General features: G+C 44.6%; 1 protein-coding gene across 2 annotated transcripts in view; it reads left to right on the top strand.

Moving 5' to 3' along the window:
- Positions 1-17126, top strand: part of EEF1AKMT4 (EEF1A lysine methyltransferase 4) — a 45170-nt gene that overhangs the window by 15079 nt on the left and 12965 nt on the right. The gene's annotated exons all lie outside the window — the stretch shown is intronic.

Here is a 17126-nt window from a genome sequence, read left to right on the forward strand (position 1 = left end):
AATTATTTGTTTAGCAGAGTGATGGCGTTCGGGAAAAAACTGTCCTTGTGTCTAGTTGGTGTGCAGTGCTCTATAGCGTCGCTTTGAGGGTAGGAGTTGAAACCGTTTATGTCCAGGATGTGAGGGGTCTGTAAATATTTTCACTGCCCTCTTTGTGACTCGTGCAGTATACAGGTCCTCCATGGAAGGCAGGTTGGTAGCCATTGTTTTTTCTGCAGTTCTAATTATCCTCTGAAGTCTCTGTCTGTCTCTGCTACCTACATGGTGGTTTTCTTGATCATTTACAGCAGTGTTTTTCAAACTTGCCAACTTTAAGAGGTGCGGACTTCAATTCCCAGAATTCCCCAGCTGGCCTTTCCACTGGAAATTTCCATTGCTAAGCGAGAAAGTTGTTAGGTGAATTTTGCCACCATTTTATGATCTTTCTTACTGCTGCTGTTAAGTGAATCACTGCAGTTGTTAAGTTAGTAACACGGTTGTTAAGTGAACCTGGCTTCCCCATTGACTTGGCTTGTCAGAAAGTTGCCAAAGGGGATCATGTGACACACACACACACACCCCGGGGCCCTGCAAACCGTCATAAATATGAACCGAATGCCAAGCATGCAAATTTTGATCACATGACCATGGGAATGCTGCAGTGGTCATAAGTATGAAAAATGGTCTCTTCATGGGGACACAAAAGGAGCCTCCAACTGGGTGTTCCCTGGACAAGATGATGTCACCAGTAGATGATTTATGACATGGCCAGAGAGGAGGGGAGAGACAGGGTCATAGGGGAACGTAAATCTACGTAGGATCAGTCCTAACTGCATCCGAGTATTGCCGAAATGTTGCTCCTAATAAATGAATATATTTCCTTTGAAGTTTGGATCATGGTTCATGAATTAAATAGGGCATCTTTCGGAAACTTGACACCTTTCATCCCAGAAGCACTGACATGGAAGTAGTATAAGTCATTTTTTTCAGTGCCATGGTAACTTCAGATGTTCCTAAACGAATGTCGAGGACTACCTGAATTTGGGATTTAGAAGTATTTAGAATAAAAGAGTTGGAAGGGAACTTGTAGATCATCCCGCCCAAGCAGGAGACCCTACACCATTTCTGACAGATGGCAGTCCAACCTCTTCTTGAAAGCCTCCAGTGATGAAGCTCCCACAACTTCTGTTCCATGGGTTGATTGTTCTTACTGTCAGAAAATTTCTCCTTATTTCTAGCTTGAATCTCTCCTTGATCAGTTTCCATCCGTTATTCCTTGTCTGGCCTTCAGGTGCTTTGGAAAATAATTTGACCCCTTCCTCTCTGTGGCAGCCCCTCAAATATTGGAAGACTGCTATCATGTCTCCCCTGGTCCTTCTCTTCACTAGACCAGCCATGCCCAGCTCCTGCAACCGTTCATTGTATGTTTTAGCTTCCAGTCCCCTAATCATCTTGGTTGCTCTTCTCTGCACTCTTTCTAGAGTCTCAATATCTTTTTTATAGCGTGGTGACCAAAACTGGATGCAGTATTCTAGGTGTGATCTTACTATGGCTTTATAGAGCGGTATTAGTACTTCACATGAATAGGGTAGGGTAGGGTAATATAGGGTAGGGTAGAGGAGTAGAGTAGAGTAGAGTGGAATAGAATAGAATAGAATAGAATAGAATAGAATAGAATAGAATAGAATAGAATAGAATAGAATAGAGTTGGAAGGGACCTTGGAGGTCTTCTAGTCTAACCCCGTTTAGGCAGTAGACCCTATACCATTTCAAACAAATGGTTATCCAATCTCTTCTTAAAAACGTCCGGTGTTGGAGCACTCACAACTTCTGGAGGCTGATTAATTGTTCTCACTGTCAGGAAACATCTCCTTAGTTTTAGATCGCTTCTCTCCTGGATTAGTTTCCTTCCATTGCTTCTTATCCTGCCTTCAGGTGCTTTGGAGAACAGGTTGACACGCGCCCCCCCCCTCTTTTTTGTGGCAACCCCTGTTAATGCAATTTAGGATTGCATTGGCTTTTTTGTTTGAGCCCAACAGGGGACATCGAAGCCCCCGCCCAGAGCCCACCTTCTTCCTCTCGGCACAACATTGGGAAGCGACGACAAGATCCGAGTGATCGGGGCGGCCCTTTTGGTGGAGATCGCCCGTGCCGTTCCTGGCTTGGCATCCTTTTGGCAAGCAGGAAAAGTTTGGCCGATGGATGGATTCCGGTGTCCTTCCAGAAGTTGAGCCAGGAAGGTCTTTTACGAGGGCGCCCGTTGAGCAAGTTTCCAGGCAGAAAGGGGACCGGGGATCAATCATCCCAAGCCGATCAAATTTTATAAAATAAATAAATACATTTTAGAGGCTGGCAAAGGAAGCCCAGCGTGTTTGGTGCACCTGCGGGGCGGCCGTCCTCGTTTTGAAGAGATTCCCTCCATTGCCAAAAAAAACCCCGCCCGCTTCCTCTGGTCCTCCCCCCCCCTTTGTACCGCCACCAAAACAAAGCACAGCTGCCTGCTGTTGCCACGGCAACGTTTCTCTGTCATAAATAGCAGCTTGCAGATGGCGGGCCTTTCACTCCAATCAGGCCTCTTTAGGTTTCTGATGAAGGGTGCAGCCCCCCGGGGAAGCGCCTGGCAACCCTGACAAGGGATTTAGAGCGGGAAGGAACCAGCTATGGATCTGCCAAAAAGAGTGCCCCCCCTTCCCCTCCCCCAAGCCTGGCTTTGCAAGTTTTTTTTTTTTTGAAGGGGGTGCAATCTCTTTCACGGGGTGGCGGGTGGAGGAGGTGCAATTTATCCTTTTATACAACCCCCCCCCTCTGCCATTTTCTCTCAGTTGTCCAACTTCCCCACTTTTTTTTCCCCCTTCCCCAGTTTGCATCTCATTAGCTGGAGGTTTCTTCCCTGCCCTCCCCAGGGGGAAAAAAAAAATCCGCCAGGCTGGCTCTCCCTGTTTCCATGGCAACCCCCATCCCTGACTGGCGGTATTGACTAGGTGAGGGGGGGGAGGAGGGACAAGGAAGGTTTTCTCAGGGATGCTAATTGAGCTGCGGCAACCATATTGAATTTGCCTGGGGGGGGGAGAGGGAGTCAGGCGTGTGTGTGTTTGTGTTTACACGTGTTTGCCGTCCACGTGCTCCAGGAAGGGAGAAAGATGGGTTTTTATTTTGTTTTAGTCATCATTCCACCCTCCCTTCCCCAGTTTCCTTTTTTTCCCTTGCTGCAAAAGTCTCCAAAGTTTTTTTTTTTTTTTTTTTTAGCCTGCTCCTTTGGCTCCAAGTGGGAGAAATGTGAAAACTCACATCAAATTTGTCCCCCGTTGGCCTGAGAAAGGTGTCCACTCCGGTCAGTGATTCTGGGCAAGCTTGTCCCAAAAGGTGCTTTTTTTTCAAGAGGCAACTGGACTTTCTGGTTTTTTTTTTTTCTTTGAAGATGTTTCGCTTCTCATCCAAGGAGCTTCTTCGTCTCCTTCTTGGATGAGCTGAAGAAGCTTTTTGGATGAGAAGCGAAACGCCTTCAAAGAAAAATCAGTCCAGTTGCCTCTTGAAAAAACTGCACCTTTGGGGCAACCAGGGTGGATTTGATTTAAATCACAATTTAAATCATGATTTAAATCACTAGTAAAAAGGCTCGATTTAAATCATAATTTTTAAAGAGCAACTGTCATCTCTGCTACTCCTTTGACCCACTGTTGACTCACCGATAGTCCCAGTGTTGCAGAATATACAGCCTCCTGCTACATAACTCAGCTCCGTTTCATGCTGAATAAACTAAATTATTTATGTATCTTAAATAGAAAACTATCTTACAATAGATTTTTACCCCAAAAGTTTTTTATTAAAATAAATTCGATAAAAATATAAAAAAAATCCGATTTAAATCAAAAAAATCTGATTTAAATTTTAAAAAATCTGATTTTTTTGATTTTTTAAAAAAAATCATTGATTTTTATCCACCCTGGGGGCAACCATGATCTGGGTGACTGAGAATCTCCATAGACATGGAGGCTTCAGCTGGTGCAAAATGCAGCCGTGCGGGTTGTGATGGGAGAATCCCGATACTCCCATGTAACACCTCTCCTGCGCGACCTGCGTTGGTTACCGGTTGCCCTCCGGGTGAGATTCAAGGTGCTGGTGATGACCTATAAAGCCCTACATGGCTTAGGTCCAGAATATTTGGCGGACCACCTGCAGCCAGCAACAACATCCCATTGTCCGGTTCGCGCCCATAGGGAGGGCCTGCTCAGGGTGCCGTCGGCGAGACAATGTCGGCTGGCGGCCCCCAGGGGGAGAGCCTTCTCTGTGGGCGCGCCCACCCTCTGGAATCAACTCCCCTTGGTGCTCCGATTGGCACCTGACCTTCGCACCTTTCGCCGCAAATTAAAAACTTGGCTATTTGAGTCCCCAGGCCTGGACTGATGGGGTTTTATATGGGTTTTTTAAGCTTTGTTTGATTTAATTAGGCATTTTAACTTTGTATAATGGATTATTGTGGTTTTATTGTTGTGAGCCGCCCTGAGTCCGTTGGAGATAGGGTGGCGTATAAGCCTAATAAAAATAAATAAATTAAATAAATAAATCTAGGCAAGCTTGTTAAGGAGGCCATTTTGCTACCACCTCCACTCCATACTCTGGTGTTGGAAGAAATATCCTTCTGGGTTCAGTTCCAAGTGGGGAAAAAGACACTGGATTCATGGAAATTGCTTGGAAAGAAAGTTTATTGATGAACAGGATCACACGGCTTGAGTTCCTGAGCAGAAATGCTCAGGAAGATAAATCTATCTCAGCATCTACTTCTGTCTTACTATCGCAACACCATTGAGAGTGTCCTGACATACGGCATTCTTTCATAGTATGGGAGCAGCTCTGCAGCAGACAAAAAAGCTCTACAGAGAATCATTAAAATTGCCCAGAATATCATCCAGGCTCCAGCTACCAGCCCTGGACGACATCTTCGCATCTCACTGTTTGAGAAAGTTGCATAACATCCTCAGAGGCTCTTCCCATCCTGCTTACAATCTTTTTGGACTGTTGTCTTCTGGCAGAAGAGACAGAACAATTAAAACTCGGACCACACGTTTTCTGAATAGTTTTTATCCCAGAGCTATAATTGCACTCAATCATGAACTAAAGGGCCACCATCAGTGAGCTGTTGGACTGCATTACCTGGTCTGCTGTGTGGATGTTTGGGTGGTTTAGGGGTGGGGAATTTGTGGTGGGTGGGGGTATGTCTGGGGATTGTCATGTGAGTTGGGTCTAGTCTCTGGGTGTTACGTGAATTTCATTGTATGGATATACTGTGTATACGTGTACAATGACAATAAACTTTATTTATTTATTTATTTAGAAAAAGGAAGGATGCTGGGAGTGCCTTGATTTTATGCCCTCTGTTGGGCCCCACCTTAGTGTTTCCTGTTCCCGTGTACAAACTGTATCCCATTGGCTGTCAGACTCCCAGGGGGCGGGGGTCTTAGCTAACTTTGTAGGCGTTGACTGTGTCCCAGGCTTGTTTGAGTGCTGGCCGATGTAATCTTCCCAGGTGCCATGTGGTGAGTTTCTGTTGCTAGATGGGTCCTATTACGTCTTTTGTGTTGCAGATGAGCTGGCTCAGCCTTGATGGCCCATTGACAAAGGTGGCTGGGGAATGAGTTTCTGCCTCCCTTTTAGGGGGAAATATTCTGCCCTTTTAATATTTCCTAAAATATTTCATTTTCTAGGAGAGGGATGGGGTTTAATTTCCTACACTGGGTCCCCTCAAATTCTTCTCCTCCCCAGCTAGTCCCTTGGTGGAGTTCAGAGAAGGGCAACAAAGATGATTCTTGGCTAAAATATATGAAAAAATGATTGCAGGAATTGGGTATGTCTAGTTTAATGAAAAGGGGAAGTAGGGGAGACATGATAGTAGTTTTCCAATATTTGAGGTACTGCCACAAAGAAGAGGTGGGGTCAAGCTATTTTCCAAAGCACCTCAGGGCAAAAAGGAATGGATGGAAATTAATCAAGGAGAGAACCAGCCTAGAACTAAGGAGAAATTTCCTGACAATGAGAACAATTAATCAGTGGAACAACTTGCCTCCAGAAGTTGTAAGTGCTCCAACACTGGAAGTCTTTAAGAAGATGATGTTAGAAGAAATATCCTTCTGGGTTCAATTCCAAGTGGGGAAAAAGACACTGGAAACATGGAGACTTCTTGGAAAGATGGTTTAATGGTGGACAGGATCACATGGTTTGTATTCCTGAACAGAAAAAAGGACGAGACGCAGTGAGTCCCCGGGTTTTATGCCCTCTCTGGCTTTGAACTTCCTGGAGCCCAGAAAGAGTATCCTGATTGGTTGTCAGACTCCCAGGGGGTGGGGGTCTTAGCTCGCCTTGCTGTAATCTTCCCAGGTGCCATGTGGTGAGTTTCTGTTACTAGATGGGTCCTATTGTGTTAGTTTCTGTTGCTAGATGGGCCCTATTGTGTTGCAGATGATGGTCCATTGACAAAGGTTGAGTTTCTGCCTCTGGCCCATTGACAAAGGCTGGGGGCAAGAAGGTGGGAGCTGCTTCGTCTTTTAAAACATGCTTCTCCATTTCTCATCCAGGGAAACATAATATTCTGCCTTTTTAATATTTCCTAAAATATTTCATTCTTCTAGGAAAGGGGTGGGTGCTAACTTCCTACAATGTTGGACAACCACTTGTCTGAAACAGTATAGGGTTTTCTTCTTGAAGAGGGAGTTGGACTAGAAGACCTCCAAGGTCCCTTCCAACTATGTTATTCCGTTGTGTTATTCTGGGTGTCATCCCACCAAGCCCAAAGAAAGTCTGGAATCATATAGGGTTCTCTTCCCATGGGCATGGGGTTGGACTAGAAGACCTCCAAGGTCTCTTCTAATCCCGTTATACTATGTTCACTCTTGGCTGCTTGTTTCTTCTTTTCCTCATTAATGGGGCTGTCAACATTTCTTCCAGAGCCTGCTACCAGTGCCTTCCCTCTTGATTTTCTAGTCATTAAAACCTGGTAATTCCATCACGTCTTGGAAGCTGGAATGTGGGGTTTTATGATTGTAATGATTGTTCCCCGTCCTCTGTTACTTGGGTAATCCAATCGATTTCTTTCCTTTTCACTGTATAGCTTTTAAATGCAGTTCACCACAAGGTTGGAATGGACGCTGCTCGGAGTCCATGAGGGAAGCAGCCTATAACCTCACTCAGATACAATAGATTTAAAATTAAAATGGCTTTGGGAAGATTTCCTATATTAGGCTTATTAGCCTCTGCGATTTGCCACAATTTTCTTAAACCTCCTGTTTTCAGAAAGCCTTGGACCATGCTGGCTTAAGATGCGCACACCATCTGCAGAGAGTCCTTGACTTACGACTGCGCTGATAGTCCTCGACTTGCGACAGTCCATTTAGTGACAGAAGTTACGACACTGCAAAAGAGGCACTTGTGACCATTTTTTCACACTTATGACCGTTGCAGTATCCCCATGATCTTACATTCAGATGCTTGTCAACTGGTTTTCACACTTACGACCTTTGCAGTGTCCTGGGGTCACGTGATCCTCTTTTGTGACCTTCTGACAAGCAAAGTCAATGGGGATGCCAGATTCACTTAACAAACATGTTACTAATTTAACAACTGCAGTGATTCACTTAATAAATGTACCAAGAAAAGTCATAAAACGCGGTAAAACTCCCTTAACATATTTCTTACTTAGCAACATAAATTCTGGCCTCAATTGTGGTCGTAAATCGAGGACTACAGACTCCTGGGGATTGGCCCGAAGTCACCCAGCCAGTTTTCATGCCTAAAGTGGGACTAGAACTCGGGGGTGAAATTCAGCAGGTTCTAACAGGTTCTGGAGAATCGATTGCAGAAATTTTGAGTAGTTTGGAGAACCGGCAAATACCACCCCTGGCTGGCCCCAGAGTAGGGTGGGAATGGGGATTTTATTTATTTATTTATTTATTTATTTATTTATTTATTTATTATTCGTATTTCTATGCCGCCCACTCTCCAAGGACTCTGACCAAAGACAGTATACTAAATAGCATATTGTCCCCCAACAATCTGGGTCCTCATTTTACCCACCTTGGAAGGATGGAAGGCTGAGTCAACCTTGAGCCGGTGAGATTTGATCCGCTGATCTGCTGAACTAGCAGTCAGCTGAAGTAGCTGCAGTACTGCACTCTAACCACTGCGCCACCTCGGCTCTTTTGCAGTATCCTTCCCCCCAGGACTTGGGAGGAAATGGAGATTTTGCAGTATCCTTCCCCTGTCACTCCCACCAAGCCACACCCACAGAACCGGTAGGGAAAATTTTTGAATTTCACCCGTGCTAGAACTCCCAGTCTCCTGGTGATTGGCCCAAAGTCACCCAAACTAGCTTTTATGCCTAAGGTGGCACTGGAACTCACAGTTTCCTGGTCTCCAGCTCAGCGCCTTAATCCCTACACCAAACCGACTCTCCAATATTGATTGTCATATAATTAAAAATCAAATTTAAAATATATTGCTTATGCATGAGTCCAGTTTGGGCCTGCTTCCACTGATTCCCTTGCGTAAAACCACAGAGCCTGTTTCTTTTGTGGGAGGGCGGGAGCGATAATGACATTTAGACTAGGAAAAGGGGTAACTGGGTCAAACAAAGAACTGCTGTGCTAATCCATCATTTTAAATGTGGGACAAAATGTATTTCCTACACCTGATGCTATAGAACTCCAGGAAAACGCTCTCCAAGTACATCTAGGGTTTATTAACGCATACTTGACTGAAAACTCCTTTTCTTTCAAAATATAATAATTGCATTTTGCTATGTGGGTTATTTAGGGGTTTTTTCCCTTCTGTAGCTCTGTACAACAGCATTAAACTTGGCATTTAATTCACCTCAGGCCTGTATTCATAACCTGGACACCTGAAGTGATCGCGCAGTTAACTGTTTTCGGCTTTTTTCAACCAGGGTTATAAAAACAAACCCGAAAGAAGGGAAATGATTGACTGGTTTTCTGCTAATGGAGTAACAGAAGGCAGCCGCTAAGCCCAGGATCTTGTATAAGTGCATCTGCGACAGCCTAAAACCTTGCACAGTGTAATATGGGATGACAAGCTCCGAGTCACCAAAATCGCCATCAAACTATCTCGAACATATGGGAGCAAGGAAGAAAAACGTAGGCGGATGTTAAAAGAGTGTCAGAAAAGAAAACAAAAACCAAGGGTGAAGTAAAGGACAAGGATTTGGGCAATCTTAAAAAGGAGATTAGTTTTGTTCAGGATATTGTTGTGTTACCAACCAGCAGAGTAAGTGCACAGAGAAACGGTACTGAGAGCAATGAATACAATACATACAAACTGGTTTAACAAAGCTTTTACTTTGTAGTGAAAAACAGTTGCATAGTCTTTTAGTCAATCCAAGTCTTTAGCCATTCAAATCAATCCGAAGTTACAGATATCTTCTTACCAGACGAACAGCAGTTGGTAATAAACAGCAATTCAACGCTGGTAACAAATCACGATGGTAGCATATCCATCCACGTCTTCACACACAACAGTAACAGTTCCAACCAACAGTTCCAGTCAAGCAACAAGTCAAGCAAAGATGAGAGCAGGTCCAACAATGACTATAGCTCAGCTATAGTAATTATCCACTTAAGATAAGTGAAGTCAGCAGTGCAATGACTCAACAGTACAATTAGGATAATTGCAGTTAGCATTCAGTCAGCAGTCAGTCATTACAATGACTCAGCAGTACAATTACTCAGCATTACATTTAAAGTTACAGAATACATTTATAAAGTTATAGAATACATATATTGCCTGGATAACTTGTTAGACTTATACCATATCCTAACAAGTTTTCAGAGGAAAATCTTCAATTTACAACCCTTTGTTTAGTGACCAAAGTTTTTTTAAAAAGTCACTTCTGGCCGTTCTTCGCACAACCATTGCAGCATTTCCCCCACAGTCACGTGATCAAAATTCAGGCACTTGGCAATCGGTTCGTATTTATGACGCCTGCAGCATCCCCCGGGGCAGTGGTGAAATGTAAAATTTGTTACTATCGGTTCTGTGGGCGTGGCTTGGTGGTGGGGTAATATGACTCAGTGGGTGTGGCCACCTTTTTTTTTTTTTTTTTTTACTTTTAAAACCATTTTTTCTACAACCTCTTCGGCCGAAGAGGTTGTAAAAAAATGCTTTAAAAAGCCTCTGACGATCCCAGCTGACTTGTCTGATCTGCAGAGGCTTTTTCTTTTTTTTTTAAGCCTCTGATGATCCCAGTGAATTGCCTGATCGGCAGAGGCTTTTTATACTTTTTTAAGCCTCTGACAATCCCAGCTGAGTTGTCTGATCGGCAGAGGCTTTTTTCCTTTTAAAAACATTTTTTTTCTACAACCTCTTCGGCCGAAGAGGCTGTAGAAAAAATGCTCTTAAAAGCCTCTGACGATCCCAGCTGAGCCACGCGATCATCAGAGGCTTTTTTTTTTACTTTTAAAAGCATTTTTTCGGCCGAAGAGGTTGTAGAAAAAATGCTTTTAAAAATTAAAAAAAAGCCTCTGATGATTGCACAGCTCAGCTGGGCATGGGGGGGGCAGGGATTTTTGCTACCGGTTCTCCGAACCACCCGCCGCCATCGCTACCGGATTGGGCGATCCGGTCCAAACCAGGAGCATTTCACCCCTGCCCCAGGGTCACATGATCGCCTTTAGCGACCTGACAAGGAAAGACAACGGGGAAACCAGATTCATTTAACAACTATGTGACCAACTTAACTGCGGCGATTCACGTAACGATGGTGACAAGAAAGGTCGTAAACTGGAGCCAAACTCCCCAATTGTCTCTCTCGGTCACAGAGTTGGCCATCAGTTGTTAAGTGAACCCATAGTTTCCTGGTTTTGCCGAGGAAAATGAGTAAAATGAGGCCACGTGACTATGGGATGCTGCAAATGGCCATAAACGCAGGCCGGTTGCCGAGCTCCCAGCCTGCAGTCACGTGACCAGAGTGGGGTACCCAGCAATTGGAACCTCAGAACTGGATCATACCGTGTTTCCCTGAAAATAAGCCCTCCCCTGATAATAAGCCCTCCCCAAAAAATATTTAAATGCATGCACAGCTGGTCCCCACCATTTCCTCTGGTTAGGGTTAGGGAGACAGAGCTGGAAATCAGGTAAGACGGCAAGAGGATCCCCATCTTGCTCCACGCGCCCCAAAATAATAAGTCCTCCTCGAAAATAAGGCCAAGCGCTTATTTCGGATTAAAAAAAAAAATAAGACAGGGTCTTATTTTGGGGGAAACACGGTAAATACCCCCACCTTCCCAGGATTGTAACTTTGAACAGCGACCCGTCGTAAGTCAAGGACTGCCTGTCGGTGGCACAGAAACCGACTTGGGCCTATTGACACGTTTTACACCCACAGCGCCATTTTTAATCCTTCAGTGGGAGTATCCAAACAGTAGGATTGTGGGTTCGATTCGTCCCCTCCATTTAAGTCAACAGATGGTGTTCGGCACATAAAATGGGCTCTTCAGCTCGTTTTTAGACATGTTGCTATTCTAGTGCAAAAAGCAAGTAGTTCAAAAAACTGTTTTTTTGCTTCCATTTGACAGTGAATAGTTTATTAGCGTGATGCACGAAAAAAAAGAGTGCTCTTTTCTCTCTCAATCTCTTCACATTTCTGGTCCTCAATCAAACCTTTCAGCTTTTAATAATATACAGGAGTGCCCAAAAATCGTGGAAACCTTTTGGGGAAAATGTATTTTTGAGGTTTGATGGCTAATAATAGCACTTTTTTTTTGGAGTTTCAAGATAATCATATTCCACTACTGGAATGGCCTGGGAATAGCCCAGACCTTAACCCAATTGAAAATCTATGGCGCCGACTAAAGAAACTTGTTAGTCAGAAGCGACCCAGCAATAAAACCCAGTTAATAGAAGCAATCTTTCAATCTTGGTTTCACATTAGAACAGCTGCAGAACTAAAAGACTTGGTTCACTCCATGGGAAGAAGTTGTTAAGGCCATAATTCATGCTAAAGGTTATCCAACTAAGTATTAACTAACACGGTCATAATTTTTGTATATCTCATTTTTTCTATGGTGATAATTTTTTTCTAGGTGTTTCACTTTTCTTCTTTATCCTGTAACTGCTATTCTAATAGCAAATCCTTCACAAAAGTTGTTGCATGACATTCTTGATTAAATTATCTTTCCATTGATATATAATTTTATAGTACTTCTCCGAAAAAAAAGTGGTGTTATTAGCTAGTTTTAGAAAATACACTTTTCCCAAAAGTTTTCCACAATTTTGGCCACTACTGTAGTGTCTTTTAGATGTGCTGAGCTAATTGCCCTTATCTACCCCCGAGTTCTTGATGTTGGAAGCTTTCAGAAATGTGCTTTTACCCACCTGGATCTTGGTTCAGCCCAATATTCTCCCATCTGATTTCCATGATCCAATGCAAAGGACCAGAATATCTTAGAAGACCACTCGGTCACAGCTCCAGGTGTGTACATGGTGAGGCAGAGCTGTAGAAAGGGTTAAAAATGTTGAAAACCCATTGAAATTTTTTTTCTGGCTGTATCATCTTGCTGCCTAGTGTGAGGAGGCAGTCAGAAAATACGATCCCCGCAGCTACACTCCCAAATAACTACAGGCAACTCCTCAACAAGGCTCAAAGGAGTCTTGGTGGAGCAGCGGACTAAGGCGCTGTTAAGTAGCACTTAGCTGCCAGCTGCCTGCAATTACTGCGAGTTCAAATCTCATCAAACTCAAGGTTGACTCAGCCTTTTCCATCCTTCCAAGGTAGGTAAAATGAGGACCCGGATTGTGGGGGCAATAAGCTGACTTTGTATAAAAAAGAACACCGCTTGGGGGGAGCCGAAAGCCCTACTAAGCAGGTATATACAAAAGTATGAAGGCTATTGCTCAACGCATTGTAAGCCGCCCTGAGTCTCTGGAGAAGGGTGGCATATAAATCGAACCAATAAATAAATAAATAAACTGACGACCACAATTGAGCCCAAAATTTATGTTGCTGGGTGAGAAATTTGTTGAGTGAGTTTTTGCCCTTCCTTTCCAACTTTCTGAAATGTGGAAGCAATTTTTTTGTCTACGAGGTCAGTCAGGAACTATCTGTATCTAACAAACCCCAGGTGAACCAAGTGGAAAATGCAAATTCCAAGGCGGCTGGACCCCATTCTCTACTATTTAACCCCCTCCCCTGATTAAACAGCCCCCAGAGACAAAATTGACAAAATGCTCTTGATTGTAGGTGGTGCTGGCAGGAAGTTGGCATCAGTGGTGGTATTCAGTCGGTTTGAACCGGTAACGGTGACCTGCCCGCGGCCCACCCCAGGGCTATGCCAATCCTCTTTAGCCAGGTTTTCTAATCCGCGTGCATGCATGCAAGCCACGCGCTCGAGCAAAAGCGCATGCACGGAAGGCACGTGCTCACATTTTCGGTGTGCGGCAATCTGGTGGTAAAATTCTGTGAAACCCATCTCTGGTTGGCATGGTAGGAGAGCGTCATTTCCATCTTAATTAGGCCTGCTTAAGCTCATTTTTTTTAAAAAAAATTGATTTATATGCCGCCCTTCTCCAGAGACTCAGGGCGGCTTACAGTGCGTTAAGCAATAGCCCTCATACTTTTGTATATTTTATACAAAGTCAGCTTATTGCCCCCACAAACTGGGTCCTCAATTTACCTACCTTAGAAAGGATGGAAGGCTGAGTCATTAATTCCTGCCCCACCGGCAACTTTGCAACGTGAGAATTGCAAGAAAAATAGGCTGGGCTCACACAAATGCGTTGAAATGAGAATGTGTGGTTGGTGATACAAGTATTTTTGTTCAGATTCACCACCCTCCCATCTTCGTATGCTTTAGGGCAGGGGTGTCAAACTCAAGCCGGATCCAGCCTGCAGGGTGCTTAGATCTGGCCCGCGGGGGCCAATCTGGACACAGCAAAGGACCAGCCTGCGGTGTCTCTACCAGCAAAAATGGTGTTCGGGAGGGCCGTGCATGGCACTCCTGAGCCAGTGGTGGGTTCTAACTGGCTTTACTACCAGTTCTCTTCGTGCACGCGCTCGAAGGAATATGCCCAGCTGAAGTGCGGCAATTCACTATGCTACGCCTAAAAGCTGGGCTAAAAATAAAGAAATATAAGGTAGGAATAATGCCGGGGCAGGCGGGAGGGCCCAGCTCCTGGACAAAGAGAACAGGTTCGGTGATGTCATATCGTTACCGCTACCAGCTTGGTCGAACCAGGAGGAACCCACCACTGTCCTGAGCTCTGTGTCAAGTTTCCGAAAGATGCCGAAAGATGCAACTTGAAAGCTTTGCAAGTTGACACTCTGTTTCCAGCTACAACGGCCTTCTGCCATCCTCTACCAGCGAAAACGGAGCTCAGGAGGGCCGCGTGTGGCCGTCCCAAGCTACGTTTTCTCTGGCAGAGCGGTCGGGGTCACCACAGGCGCCCTCAATGTGAGTGACATTGAGCTGGCCACGCCCACCCAGCCCTCTGAGGTCAAACACAACCCTGATGCGGCCCTCAGTGAAATTGAGTTTGACGCCCCTGTTTTAGGGGAACATTTAACATTTGTTAAATTCTTTCTTTGCTTGGTTGTTTCTGGCCGATGTTTCATTACTCAACTAACCTCATCAGTGCCAGTGAGTGTGGTATTTACTCCTTGTTTACATACAGTAACTTTCCACGCCAAAGATGATGGTAGTCTGATTTTCTTCTTGGTAGTTCCTTGATTAGGGTATTGTTTTTCTGCTTGATCATTTGCCTGGTGTTAATCCCCGCTTATCTGGACGTGGGCTGCTGGAGAGGATGTCCTTTTGTTTCTTAGCTTTTTTATTGTCTGTTTTGAATGGTTTTTAAATATGGGTTTATATTTCTGTGTCTGTCGATGGCTGATTTGTCTGAATACCAAGCTTCCCGGAATTTCCTAGTACTTTTGGACGTAGCTTGTTCTAGGACGCTCACAGTTTCCCAGTTAAACTGTGATTGAGTCTGTCTTTGCATTGTGATATTAAGGATCTTCATCTTGTTTTCTGACTGCTAGTTGATGTTCATAGATGCGCTCTGCTAGCCTTCTGTCCAAATAGTGGCTGTTGCAGTCCTTACACTGTCTCTTGTAGATGACTCCTGGTTTTTTTCTCCTTGGGCTACCCAGCAACCTAAGAGTCAGGAGAAACTTCCTAACAGTGAGGACAATTACCATATTTTTCAGACTATAGGAGGCACTGGGCTATAAGATGCACCTAGATTTAGAGGAGGAAAACAAGAAAAAAAAAATAGATTTTGGCCTCTGCGCATCCTGTTTTCGCCCTCCCCGGCCCCCAGAAGCACTTTGTGCATCCCGTTTTCGTCAAAAACCGGCCTGTTTTTGGCCTGCTTCTGGGGGCCGTGGAGGGTGAGAATGGGACACACGGAAGATTCGGAAGGCCAGAAATGGGTCCCTATTCGGTCTATAAGACGCACAGACATTTCCACCCACTTTTTTTGGTGGGGGGAAGTATGTCTTATAGTCCGAAAAATACGGTAATCAGTTTGCCTCCAGAAGTTGTGAATGCTCCAACACTGGAGGTTTTTAAGAAGAGATTAAACAATCATTTGTCTGAAATGGTACAGCAGGGGGTACAGCATGGTACAGAAATGCTTGAGCAGGGAGTTGGACTAGAAGACCTCCAAGGTCCCTTCCAACTTTGTGGTTCTATTCTGTTACTGGGTCTTTCAGTTTACTTAAAACGTTTCAGAGAACTCAGAGGAACTGAGAAACACCCGTAGGATCACCATGCTCACGACTCAGCAGAGGCCATAATGCAGCCCCTAGAAACGATAAGTGCTTCCACACAAACAACACAAAAGAGCCTTGGTAGTACAGTGGTCTAAAGCACCCTGTTATTAACACAGCTGCCTGCAATTACTGCAGGTTCGAATCTCACCAGGCTCAAGATTGACTCAGCCTTCCATCCTTTCTAAGGTAGGTTAAATGAGGACCCAGTTTGTGGGGGCAATAAGCTGACTTTGTATAAATATACAAAAGTATGAAGGCGATTGCTTAACGCATTGTAAGCCGCCCTGAGTCTCCGGAGAAGGGCGGCCTATAAATCAAATAAAAAAAAAAAAAGAACTAAACTGCAGTTTAAAATACGCAGAGATAATAAAATCAGTTGTTTCGGTTGCAGCTGTTCCTGATGGTGCCTCAAAGCCAGGGGTGTCCAACTTCAGCAACTTTTAAGACTTGTGGACTTCAACTCCCAGAGTTCCTCAGCTGGCTGAGGAATTCTGGGAGTTGAAGCCCACAAGTCTTAAAGTTACCAGGGTTGGAGACCCCTGCTCAAAGCCATTCCCTCTTCCCTTTACATCAGGGATGTCAAACTCAAGGCCCGCTCGCCGGATCTGACCCACGGGGTGTTTAGATCTGTCCTGCGGGGCCACCTTGAAAATAGAAAAGGTCCGGCCCGTGGTACATCTGCCAGCGAAAACGGAGCTCAGGAGGGTCCCGTTTTTGCTGACAGAGGGCTAGCAAAACAAACTAAAAACAAAACAAAAAGAGAAATGCTTTTCCCCTTTTGCATTTGAGCATGCAAGAAGGGACAGGAAAGGAGAAAGAAAGAGGGAGGACAAAGAAGAAGATGGGAAGAGAGCAAGAAAGGAAAAATAAGGAAAGAAGGGAAGGAAGAAGAAAGGAGAAGGAAGAGGGAAGGACAAAGAAGATGGGAAGAGAGCAAGAAAGTAAAAATAAGGAAAGAGAGGAAGGAAGAAGAAAGAGGGAAGGACAAAGAAGATGGGAAGATGGGAAGAGAGCAAGAAAGGAAAAATAAGGAAAGGGGAAGGAAGAAGAAAGGAGAAGGAAGAGGGAAGGACAAAGAAGTTGGGAAGAGAGCAAGAAAGTAAAAATAAGGAAAGAGAGGAAGGAAGAAGAAAGAGGGAAGGACAAAGAAAAAATGGGAAGATGGGAAGAGAGCAAGAAAGGAAAAATAAGGAAAGAGGAAGGAAGAGGGAAGGAAAAGGAAGAAAAGGAAGGAAGGAAGGAGATTATAATGAGACGGAGGGAGGATCTGAGGGAAGTCCTACCTTAGCACTTGCCCACCACAGGTGCCCCCTGTGTGACATCGAGCTGGCCATGGCCACCCTCGCCACGCCCAGCTGACCACAACCCCACCGAG

Source organism: Pantherophis guttatus, chromosome 6 (assembly GCF_059756535.1).
Source record: "Pantherophis guttatus breed Tessera chromosome 6, ASM5975653v1, whole genome shotgun sequence".
Taxonomy (NCBI): domain Eukaryota; kingdom Metazoa; phylum Chordata; class Lepidosauria; order Squamata; family Colubridae; genus Pantherophis; species Pantherophis guttatus.